Source organism: Plecotus auritus (assembly GCF_963455305.1).
Source record: "Plecotus auritus genome assembly, chromosome: 3".
Classification (NCBI taxonomy): Eukaryota; Metazoa; Chordata; class Mammalia; order Chiroptera; family Vespertilionidae; genus Plecotus; species Plecotus auritus.
Genome location: NC_137772.1, coordinates 65,002,945 through 65,016,030, shown reverse-complemented (window position 1 = coordinate 65,016,030; position 13,086 = coordinate 65,002,945). Strand labels below are relative to the sequence as shown.

Below are 13,086 nucleotides of genomic sequence, written 5' to 3'. Positions count from 1 at the left end.
TAGGTTTGGGTCTCCCTTACCCAGCTGCAGCTTGTTTGAGAGATTTTAGCCTGAGCAAGGACAGGCCATTCATATGCAAAACCCGCTGCACATAGGTTGGGTGGAGCTGCAAATTGGATGGGGTCGGGTATCCAGTCAGCCCTGCAACCAGGTAGGTCCCAGCATAGGAACAATTATCCCTACGAGCACCTTTTTCTGGGAGAAAGCTTCCCCCAAGTTCCTGCCCAGATGCCAGATAATCCAGTTCCTCCTCATATGTGTCTGTGTCCCCCAGAGCCTCACCTTGGCTCTGGAACTCAGAGGGTGCAGGACCTTGTAAGTTCAGTTTGTGTGCAGGCCTTTTAAGAGGACCAGCTGGTCTCCAGCAGCTTCTGTGTCACTGAGCCCCAATCCACACTGGTTTTTAACATCCCTAGTTATAGGGACTTCTTTTCCCAGCTCTGGGACCTTGGGCTGCGAGGTCTGCTGTGGGGCTGGGACCCATTGATTCTTTGGGAAGCCTCTGCAGAGACGATCTCCCTCCCAATTAAAAAAGTGGCACATGTTGGTACCAGACCAGCCTGTTCAGCGCCACCGTGTCTCCTACTAGTCTCTATGTGCTTTCTTTACTTCTCTAGTTGTAGGGCTTTCATTCAGCCAGCTTTCCAGTGGTTCTGTATTTTATGGTTGTTCTGTATTTTAGTTATAATTTTGATGTGGTTGTGGGAGGCAGCGAATATAGGCATTTGCCTATGCTTCTATCTTGGTCTCCCCCTCCCCCCCCCCCGCTTTTTTTATTTTTTTACTTATTAATTGTTTTGAAGAAGCCTTAAGCAGTCTTGCTCCTGAGAGAAAACTATTTTAATGATACCTTTTGACTTTCAAAGATAGTTTTCCTTTTCACCACACAGTAGTTTCATAGGCAGTCCTTACACAGACATCACTAACTCACATAGGAGAGCTCATTCCTATCGTCTCAGGGTGATCACACTACATCTAAGGCCAACCTTGAAATCTTCCATGTGTTATCTGGGTCTGAGAACTGCTAGTTGTAGCAGACCCTCCAGTTATTTTCAGGAGGGGAAATCTTGTGTACAAGAGCCTTTTAGAGAATAATCATATAGCTAATTACATCTGCAATTAATGTCAAATTGGTAGCTTGATGAGCAATTGTGATCCCAAATACGTTTGAAGCCTCTTGGCAAAGCAACTACAAATTGTGAGAAAAGTTTTCAGTGGGGACTCTAGGACTACACAGTGGAAGTTATTTTCACTAATTCACTCATTCACTCATTCATTTGTTCACTGGTCTTATTGACCTCTTGGAAACCTCAGATCTAGTATCTGTAGAATCTATAAGGTTTCTGAATCATTTGAAGGTATCTAGAATATGCCAGAATATTTAGAAACAGGAAATTTATACCTAGGAATACCTTAGTGTCGGATGGCATTTCTGTACGTGTATTCCCTGTAACATTAATTCCATGGACTATTAAGTGATGTCAGATGAGAAAATAAAATATTCTAAAGCCAAATTCACAGAGAAATATGGAGTTTTTAAAAAGTTAACAGATTTCTTTGCTACCAAACTTCTCAGAATCTTTAATATGGCAATGTATATTCTAACTCTTCTGGGGTAGTATAGTTGTCTTTTCAATTTATTTTGTTCAGGAAGTATTTAAAAAACATTAATCTGTAGAATAGGCACTGTGGAACTGTGGACAAGTGTTTTTTCCCCCACTAGGCTTTCAACATATTTTGTCTGGCTGTGAGCTAATATTCTACTCACCGGTGTGGTGCCATTGAATCAAATCTATACAGACTTGATGTTTAGAGAATAATAAAAAAGGCCCGGCTGGCATGACTTGGTGGTTGAGCATCAACCTATGAACCAGGAGGTCACAGTTTGATTCTTGGTCAGGGCACATGCCCGGGTTATGGGCTTAATGCCCGGTGTGGGGTATGCAGGAGGCAGCTGATCAATAATTCTCTCTCATCATTGATGTTCCTATCTCTCTCACTCTCCCTTCCTCTCTGAAATATATATATTAAATATAAAAAATATATATATATTAAATATAAAAAATATATTAAATATAAAATATATATATTAAATATAAATATATATATATATATATATATATATATATTTTTTTTTTAAGGAGTCCTACAGCCTGGCTGGTGTGGCTCAGTGGTTGAGCATCGACCCATGAACCAAGAGATCACTGGTTTGATTCCCAGTCAGGGCACATGCCTGGGTTTCTGGCTCAGTCCCCAGTGAGGGGCATGTGGGAGGCAGCTGATCAATGATGTTTCTCTCTCATGGATATTTCTATCACTCTATCCCTCTCCCTTCCTCTTTCTCTAAAAAACAAACAAACAATAAAAACATGCTTTAAAAAAGGAGTCCTACATAAAACACAAAGAAGCAAATATATATAAAATTTTGATATGATACATCATAGAGGGAGTTCTATAATTATAAATATTGAAAAGTTAAGAATCAAATGTATTCTATACAGTTTCATAAACGTATTTTAAGTTAGTGAATTCATTTGGAAAAGCTTGAAATTTTATATTTTCTCCACAGTATTGCTAAAAACACTGTTAACTTTCAACTAATGTTAAAATATCACAGGTAATAATAATTCATTGACAAAATGGGAGGTTTTAAATTTTATGTAATTAATACATTTGTGGTATTTCAGAAATCTGGTTATCAAGGTCCCAATGTCACTTTTTAGTTCTGATTCTTGCCATGTGGAAATTATGGCCTATAACAACCAGTACAGTGTGGTCAAGAGGAATGAAATTAAGTATATTCAACCTTTGCAGTAGCACAATCAGTGTATAAGATTCTAAACCAGGGGTGGGCAAACTTTTTGACTCGAGGGCCACAATGGGTTCTTAAACTGGACCGGAGGGCCGGAACAAAAGCATGGATCGAGTGTTTGTGTGAACTAATATAAATTCAAAGTAAAGGAGCGGAGGGGAGAGCAAGAGAACTGGATAGAACAGCCGGATCCAGCCCGTGGGCCATAGTTTGCCCAAGGCTGTTCTAAACCCAAAGTTAATGTGAATCCTGGATTCCTTATATTATTGATAAATGTACTCTCTCGTTACAGAGACCTGAGACTTGACTGTCAAAGAAATTTTGCATTTTTAGTTTTCTAAGAAATTTGCCTGAAAAACATGGGGAGTAATAAAGCAAGTAACCAAGAGAAGAAATTGATATGGGGTTTATTGGTAGATGTAAATGTAGATCGTAACATTGAGTGTGTGTTATTCACTCTTTCCATGTTTGGTAGGGAAAATTTATCTTCATTAAAGATGTTCTTCTTGAATTAAAAACTCAGTTTCTCAGTTGCACTAGTCAATTTTCAAATGCTCAATAACCTCGTGTAGCCAGTGGTTACTGTATTGAACTGTGTAGGTATAGGACATTCCCATCATTGCAGAAAGTTCTGCTGGACAGCAGTGTTTATATGCAGATTTTAGAACCATGTGGGAGTTAGCAGTAGGAAAAATGATTTTATCAGCATGTGGTTGTTTGTGAAGTTATAGAGGTGAACAAGTATAATGCCCTAAATTCTTTTAAAGTTTAGAGCTCTATAAAGAATTTTATGCTTGAGTTAAAAAAACACACAACACAAACACATAAAAGTGCAGAAACAGAGGAAAAATAGGTTAACCTTTAGCTCTGGATTTAACATATTTATGTTTCTCAACTTATTACTATTAAGGAAAGAAACATGTTAGCTTGTTTTGAAGCTAATCTTTTACATGACTTATCAAAATCAGGGACAACTTTGCTTGAACAGCTTCATGAGAATTCAATTCCATGACAACTTTCAATCTACTGTATTTGTTCAAATGTTATAGTCGGAGTAAACTCAAAAGCAGAGACCCAGCAGGGAAAGGGAAGGTAATATGTGGGTGAGGATAGGACCATGCCAGACAGAAAACAGAAAATTAGAAAGTTTCAAGGGCTCTAGCGATATCGATGGTAATGAGGAAAACATTGAGAATGAGGAGAAGATGGAGGAGAACTTTTTGTGCTGGAGCCAAATGAAACACAGATCAAAACCAATCAAGAAAATTATTGTGTGAGAACTTACTGGACAAACCAGTGAGCACTACTCTTTAAGTAAGGAAAGAAGAAAGAAGGCATTATATATAAAAATGAAGGAACAAAAGAGGATTTCATTTGAAAAAATGTCACTAATATCAATATATAATTTTAAATATAAAAAAAGACCTCTGTGTTTATTTTATATCAATTTATAGTTTCACTGAGTTAAGATTAGGAACAAAGATAAGTATGATTTTTCTGTGAAGACAAAAAAATAGAGGTCTTAGAAATATGGAACTATCTTAGAGTTTAAAAATTGGAAGTTCAAAAAAAAAAAAGGAAGTTCATTCATTCTCCATTCATTTCTTCAACAAACATTTTCTGAGCCCCCACTGTGTTCCTGGCATTGTTGTAGACACTGGGGGACAAATCAAGTCAGTGCTCTAAGGGAGCTTGCCTTCCAGTGGGGGAAGACAGACAACAAACCATCAATAAATATACTGAATATCGGATGTTTACATATGCTCTAGAAAAAGTAAAGAGGGCTATAGGAAATCAAGGACACTGGAAATCACACGTACTGTTGACTGATAGTGGAGGCTGCTATTTCACATAATGTCATCAAGGAAAGCCCCACTGAAAAGTTGGCATTTGAAGCAGAAATCTGAAAGAAATGCAGGAGCTAGCATGTGGCCATCTGGAGGAACACTATTGTAGGCACAGGAATTAGTTTATGCAAAGGCCTGTAGGCTGACATGTGTTTGGATTGTCCAATAAACAGCAAGAAATTTAATGTGGCTGGAACAGAATGAATGAGAACAAAAGGGAAGAAGTTGAGCTTATACAGGAAGGAGGATCAGAGTGTACAAGGAAATCCTTTGCAAGGGAATTGGGCTTTCTCTGAAAGAGAAGAGATGCCATTTGAAAGTTCTAAGTAATGTGATTCAACCCATGCTTTGCTGGGATTTTCTGTCCTTGCACCCCATATATGCCTTTCACAATACCTTTTTATTTCTTTGCCTCATAAGTTGGAGTGGATATATACAATTATGTTAGTATTATGGGGTTCTTTTCTACCAAATTTTGGGAAATTTTAATTAATGGTAGAATTTCAATCTTATCTTCTAAATAACATTAACTTGTCTTCGGTTACACAGCAATTTTCAGCAAGAGCAAATTGATTTTAGATGCCTTAACCTCCAAATATTTTCCCTAATTTTTTTTGGTAAACTCTCATTTTTAAGTGCTAGTCAGACATATTTTGAAAGAAAATCCCATAGACAGTTTTGGTGTAAAACTTTCAGCATGTGCATGCCAGTGAGAGAATTCAAAGCAAAGGGAGTAGAACTTATAAATTGTCAAATAATGTTCCTATTTTCTACTTCTTCTTTATAAAATACTGAGGCCCGGTGCACAAAATTCATGCACGGAGGGGTGTGTGTCCCTCAGCCCAGCCTGCACCCTCTCCAATCTGGGACATCCCTCTCACAGTCCAGGACTGCTGGCTCCCAATCGCTCGTCTGCCTGCCTGCCTGATTGCCCCTAACCACTTCTGCCTGCCAGCCTGATCACCCCCTAACCACTTCCCTGCCAGCCTGATTGATGCCTAACTGCTCCCCTGCTGGCCCGATTGTCCCCAACTGCCCTCCCCTGCTGGCCTGGTCACTCCTAACTGCCCTCCCCTGCAGGCCCAATTGCCCCCAACTGCCCTTCCCTGCAGGCCTGGTCACCCCTAACTGCCCTCCCCTGTTGGCCTGGTCCCCCCCAACTGCCCTCCACTGCTGTCCTGGTCGCCTGCAACTGCCCTCCCCTGCAGGCCTGGTCCCCCCCAACTGCCCTCCCCTGTAGGCCTGGTCACCCCTAACTGCCCTCCCCTGCAGGCCTGGGTCCCCCCAAACTGCCCTCCCCTGCAGGTCTTGTACCCCCCAACTGCCCTCCCCTCCTAGCCTGATCACCCACAACTACCCTCCCCTGCTGGCCTGATCACCCACAACTGCCCTCCCCTGCCGGCCATCTTGTGGTGGCCATCTTGTATCCACATGGGGGCAGCCATCTTGTGTGTTGGAGTGATGGTCAATTTGCATATTACCTCTTTATTATATAGGATTATTATATAGGATATTTCTGGCTCAAGTAACTTTGGACTAAGGGAGGTCTCAAGCAGCCACTACAACCCTAACTTCTGTTTCTGTTCCTTCACTCCAACGTTTCAGGGGAGGCAAAAGAAAGAGTTGAGAGATACTGGAAAGTTCTCATTTTTCTCTTTCCCAGTCTGGGAAGCAAACTCCCTACTTGTAAACAGTATCCCTAATAGAAAAAAAGATGCTAGAAAGAGAAAACCACCTTTAGTTTCATAAGAAGAGCTAAAATAGAAAAATTTTTAGATAGCTGAATTAATAACATTATGCAACTTTTTTTTCCTTAGAATTAGAGGGAAATTTTGAAGAGGTGGGCACTGAAAAGAAAATATATCATCCTTGATTCTAAAGAAATGCTTATTTAATCAAAGAATCTATTGCGTTTCCTGACTAGTAAATGCATCTCTATTTATTTTAGAGATTGTTCTTGATTGCTGGCATACAACTATTTTTTGTGTCGAAATAGTAGCCATCATTTAATTCATAATATTGTGAACAAGAATGGGGTTCTCAAAGATGACCTCTAAGGTTTAAAGGTCACAGAGACTATGGAGAACCAAGAATAAAACAACAACAACAAAGATATAAATTAATGTTCAAGGGGGAGGGCAGGATGGACATTAGACTTGTTTCTTCATTTCTCTTTTAGATTCTCCTTGGGCTGGTTTCATTTCAGAGAAAGGCAAACATCTCCTTGCCTCTGATTCCTAAGGCAACCACTGCAAGTTTTAGGGGTGTATGGTGCCATGCCCACACCTCACTTCAAGCCATTTTATATGATTTTTTCACATAAAATTCATCCTTGTCATTTGAGGTTCAGTTTTGTTGTTTGCCACCTGATAATAATATTGAAGAAAATTGAACTGAAAAATTGTAATAGTCCACTTAATAAAGAAAAGTAGTTTCCAGAATTAGTTGTGGAAACTGGTTTCAGGAAGGTGAGTAGTCAGGACTGGGTTTTGGAGGTGGCATTGAGAAAACCAGGTAGGCTCTCACTGCTCTTATCCATTCATTTGCTCTTACAGGACTAACATTGACAAATGGGGAACTTTGTGGGACATTCTTTGGCTAAGGACTGTGATTGAACCATTTTTTGGTTATTTATCTTTAGATTGAGATATACTTGACATGTAGTATTTTATTAGTTTCAAGTATACCACATGCTTTGGTACTGTGAAATGATTACCACACATAGTTACATTTTTTTTGTTCTTGTGATGAAAACTTTTAAGATCTATTCTCTTAGCAACTTTCAAATATGCAATATAGTATTATTAACTATAGTTATAAGTAACTATAAGACAAGTGTATTTTTCTGAGAAAATTTCCCTCACAAGTTGATATGTTGAAGAAGATTCACTATTATATTTCTAGGGGGTCTAGCTTCTTAAACACTATTTTGAAAGTCAGGGAAATTTGCTGTGTTTCATAAAACTTTTGGGCCTATATATCATTTATTTTTTGTAGCTTTCTACAATAAGAAACAGTACATCTAAAACAGTATTTCAATATAGTCCTTAGCTGACTTTCTTAGCTATAGCAGATCCCCAATTACTTTTGCAGTTAAGGATGCAAACCTAGAAAAATCCCTAAATGGAAAACCTTTTCTCCCATCACCAACACTGTGCACTGTACAATGAAGGCCACCCAAAATAAATCAGTGCCATAATTTCCATGATGACAACCCCCAATACAGAATTTTGTTATTCTTTCCTTCAAATCACTAGAATTCTTCCCATGTGCTGTCATGTCTCTAGATAACAGCCACATGGAGATTAAACATGAGTTTAAATGAACTTTTACATGCTTCTATATTTTCTTCTTGGATTTTATTATTTTTAGAAGCAAGTGATGAAAGGTTATTCCCTGAAAAATTTAGCCAGTTAAATATGCAGCAGAAAGCCCTGCAGTCAGACACATAAAGAGCAAAGGGGAAAAAGGGAAAATGTTCCATTGGGGCTGCAGCTTTTCAGCATATGCAGGAATGATGTCATTTGTTTTTACAAATCCCAATTTAAATTTGCTCCTGCCTATCAAGAACTGCAGCAGAGTGCATCTGTGGAGACTTCCTGCATTCCATATTTCAGGACGAGAGGGTGTATGCTGCATCAAAATCCAGCCAATCGCAGTATGCAGGCTTGCCCTCCCCCATTTTCATTTGTTCCCCTACCTGAAGACAGTGTGTGCTGCCCGGGTTGGATCACTGCTCAGCACCCTCCAGCTGTGTAGTAGCTGCAGAGGCGTCACTCCATGCCTTGAATGGTTTAAAGGAGAACAATGCCAAAATAAAAACTCCCTTCTGGTCACCCACATACATTTCTTTCCATGACAAATAACCTCCAGGAAAAGGATTGTCTGTGAATTTGTTTTGTTTTGTTTGTTTTAAATTAAATCTTAGCCTTTTCTTTTTGCATCCCCTGTGTAGTACTGGACCCATCACAAGAGGTAAGGAAACAGACATCCTGGTCAATTGAACTCTTAGCAGCAGAAGCAAGGACCTTCAAAGTTAATACTAACGGTTACCTTTCCCAAAGCAAGCCCCATTTCTATGTATATATGCTACATGATGATTGGAGCAATCATTTTTACAAACTATGTTAAAGTGATAGAGGGAGATGATGGTAGGCAGTTCACTTGCAAAAATAATGGTTAAGAAACGGAGTAAAAAAGAAAAGTGCTAGAGTGCTAGCTAGTAATTGTGTCACCTCACTTTTCCTTCATTCTTCCCTCCATGTGTAAATACAGCCTATCAGCAGCAAAGGTTTCAGTGTGGGTTTACTGGTTGTGAGTAGCAACAACCAAACTTTGACTATTTTAAATCAAACAGATATTTATTGGGAGGCTATGAGGAAACTCACAGAATGAAAATAAGGCAGAAGAATGAACTCAGAGACAAGAGGGGCCATGCCACTATGGGGGTCTCTGTAGCAGAGGCTGTCTCTGTAGCAGCAGGTCTGGATTGTCAGTAGACCTGCTGCTAGACTGAATGATCTCCACGCTTCTCTCCCTCTTCCCTCATCTCATCATTAAGCTCAAGGGGCAAAGTTCCCTAAGAGAATGTCCCATTGGTTCTATGCTCACATGCTCACACCTTGGCTTGGAGAAAAGGAAGGACCCTTGATTTACCAACACAGAGACATCTCTCAAAGAGATAGGAGAAATTCTTCCAAAGGAAGTGGGTGTGCTGTTTCTAAAAGAAAGAAAATTGGATGTTGCCATGACCACTGTTTTGAGCCAGAGCCTTGCAATTTCTTGCCCAGGTTAATGGTCCTCTTTCTTAACACACATTTTACAACTTTTAATGGTTTCTCATTTATAAGTGACAAGCCAGGGAGCTTTTAAAAATGAACAGAAGTGCTAATGATCATCATACCAGGACAAGAGGAATAAACTGGGACCATCTTCGGCAAACTGGGATGTATGGCCACTCTCCTTTTATTACACACTTGTAATTTTCTGTGTTTGATGAATACCTATTCTATTCCCAAAAGTTCTTTAAGAATAGAAACGTGTTTTCTCCTCCTTTGTGTATTCAGCATCCCATCTCGTGCTTGTCACGTGGCAGTTGTCCAGTGGACCACCACTGTGGAGTTGCAATTGAGCATAACTACGAAAATCCTATCTTTCCGCATCACATGTGCCTCCACATCCACATTTTCAATGCATTTAGGGAGTCCACCACCTCCCAATATTTACTTTGGGGGGGCATAGCTAACTCCTTTTTTCATTGCTTCTAACAACTAATATGCCTCTCTATCTAATAAATGGGTAGGATAAAAAACTAAATGAGCCTAGAACATTTCTACTTATGGGATAGTAATAACTTAATAAAAAAAGTGATTTTGGGCTGAAATAAAAAGTAAGATATTTAAAAATATTGTTCTTAAACTTGAATGACAACTATTTTGTTACATATAGGGGAGTACTCTAACAGATCAGATTTTTCCCAAGCAAACTTATTTCTGGGTTACCAGATATTATGAACTTATAAATCCTCTAGGCTGACTTTTGGCTAGATATAACCTTCTTATACCAGGGATGCTGTGATTGGACTATAACTTTTTGATCTATGAGTACTAAGAGATCTACTGTGGATTGTCTTTTCCACAGCCTGCTCTGTCCTCAGGATGAATCACAATAGCATGTACTTGATCCCCACCAGTGCTCAGATCATGTCCTAAGGCCTTTCCTTAAGCAATATCTCCCTTATGAAGCAGAGGTTTAAAAAATTCCTGAATTTTTCTGCATAGCTGAATCTCAGAGTGAGAATCAAAGAGGTTTCCTAGATCAAGCAGAACCCCAGGCAGATAGATTCCTTCTAGGCCTCTCCAAAGGCCCGCCTGATGGACTAATGAGTTGTGCTTTACTCCACATGGATGCCCTTTCTTCTTCCAGCTGAGTGTTGTGAGAATAGGGAACCCAAGCCTAACGAGCTACCGCGTGCTGCCCCAAGGCTCTGTGATAAAGGTCCAGGCTTTCCAAGGCCCCAGAGCCTGCAGATACATTTTATATCAGAAACTAGGTCATTTCCTGTCATTCTCATTGTTCTCCACCTTATCCATATTGTTTGCCTTTCTTGGAAATGTTTACTGACTAATCAATTTTTAAAAAAGTTATATACAGATTACCTTATAATACCAAACATATGGGATTTTGGTTATTAATTTGAGAGAAAAATTAGTTAACAGGAACAAAAGAGTGGAGGATAATTTCACGTAAGGCTGGCTGAATGGTAGAGAGATGGCAGAGTCCTTTGGGATGTAAAGTGCATGAAAATGGGTAGAGACTGATGTGTACTAGGTTACTCAGCTGAGGGTAAAGCAGGGTAGCTTTCAGACTAGAGAGTTGAAAAGTTTTTTTAAATAAAAGAAAGCATGCATCAGTACCCATCAGACATCCAGTTCTACAAAACAAAAAGAAAAAACACATATTTTTCCTGTTAGAAATTCTACAACACTTAACATTTTCTTCTGTTCCTTGTTGCTGAAGATAATTCTTTTCCACACTCTTATTTTAGATTTTCTTCTCAGAATCTATCTATAGTATCAGAGTTAATGTCAAACATGACTAATATCTGGATAATCTAATCAATGTTTCTTGTTATACATCATTAATCTCCTCCCCTCTGTGTGGCCCCCCACTCTCACTCATTCTCTTTTCCCCAGTGGTACTCTTGATTTTTTTAAATCTCAAATTATGTGAGTAACTGTTTTCTATAATTCACATTGCTTGAATATACATAGTATGCCCGATATCAATAAGAGTTCTTTAAAAATTTCCACATCTATAGAGGGTATAATGGAAAGAAAATAAAAAGCTGCATATCTATTGGCTGTGCTGGTTACCTAGTTCACATTTTAAAAGTACTCTAAATTTAAAAATGGTGCTTACATATAGAAGCATCAGCACATCCTTGTACTGGAACTGGCTTATTTATTTGTAGTTCACTTTTCTCCATTTAACTTCATATAACTATTAGGCTACTAAAGGTTACTAAATCTTTAATTTTATTTTTCTTTTAAAATTGTTTTTCACTTAAAATTGAAAAAATAATTCTCTCTCTCTCTCTCTCTCTCTCTCTCTCTCTTTTCTCAGGGTTTAAACTCTGAGAGCAAGATCTATATATTCTTTACTTATAATAAACACTGAAACTTTATTTCCTGCTCACAGTTCAATGGGACTCACTTAAGTTACATTCAGTGTAATCCTTAAAAAGAAATCTTTCCATATCCCTGAAATTATCTTTCTAGTAAAACTTGTTTGTTAAATGACTAGAGCTTCCTTAGAAAATAAAACGCTGTTTGCTGCTCTTTCCCTCTGAGGTGATGATAAATTGCTGAGGAGTAAAAGCCTTTATACTAATAATAGAGAAAAATTGACTCTAAGATTTCATCATTTTGTTTACCAGCTGTCTTTACAATTCTGTAAGAACCCTAGCCCACATTTAAAAAAATGTTCAGAGATAGTGAAATAGATGAGAAACAAATGATCCCTGCTGAAATTATTTTAAGCAGGGGAACAGGCTGGAAAGAAAGATTTGATTCAGAAACTTACCTATATCTCAGGCATGCTATCCGGTGACCACATACTCGGTGCTGAAACACCACTCAGGAGCATTACATCATCATGACAAACTTTCATTGGCTGCAGAAACCCCAAGGATAAGACAGGCTTTTAAGGTACTGTGTGAAAACTCCTGTTGGTTCTTTATCAGGCTATTGCCAAAATACTGAAAGACAGACTTTTCCTACAATAGTACTGCCATTGCTGTACTTACAAAACATTGTTAACCATTTCTTAAGCATGTTTATCTCCTCTTTAGTGACTACTTTCATATTTAACTCTAACCTGTTGAGAGATTTTTTTTTTCCTTTTAAAAATTAAAAGATATATGTTTGTTTTCATTTAGCTTTTTTTTTTTTTTAATTGGAAGTACACAGTATTGCTCTGTTACTGGCTCTTATTTCCCTGTTACTTCTTATCTTTAAACTATATTTGAATCAGTAAATCTATTTCCTTTCTGTTACCCAGTCTGTCCTTATTCTCTCCAGACAAAGAGGACCAGCACCCACAGATTCTAGAAAGCACAGTGTATTTATTTATTGTGAGCAGTTTAATTGAAACTAGTACACAAAGCTCTTACTACCTCATTGTTCATTTTCATTGTTAGTTTTTTCTTCTATTGAACTCCATGAGTTATTACCATGGTGATTTACAAAACAAAACCATGCATATAGTTTGAGGACTTGAGGAGATCTGCATCCCTTCTACTGCCTGAGCTGGAAACTTTAGATGGAGTGAAAGTGCTCTTGTAATATATAAAAAGAGGAACAATTAGATCAATTATTCAGAAAATGACAATAGTATCACATTACCAGTGAGTGTCAACCTCTCTCT

General features: G+C 38.4%; 1 protein-coding gene across 1 annotated transcript in view; it reads right to left on the bottom strand.

Moving 5' to 3' along the window:
* Positions 1 to 12,286, bottom strand: part of KLF12 (KLF transcription factor 12) — a 675,261-nt gene extending 662,975 nt beyond the window's left edge. The window contains exons 1-2 of the mRNA XM_080660594.1: positions 12,244 to 12,286; positions 8,360 to 8,443 (exon numbers count right to left, since the gene is read on the bottom strand). The gene's annotated coding sequence lies outside the window, so the exon portion shown is untranslated. The remainder of the gene's footprint in view (positions 1 to 8,359; positions 8,444 to 12,243) is intronic.
* Between the last annotated feature and the right edge of the window lie 800 nt (positions 12,287 to 13,086).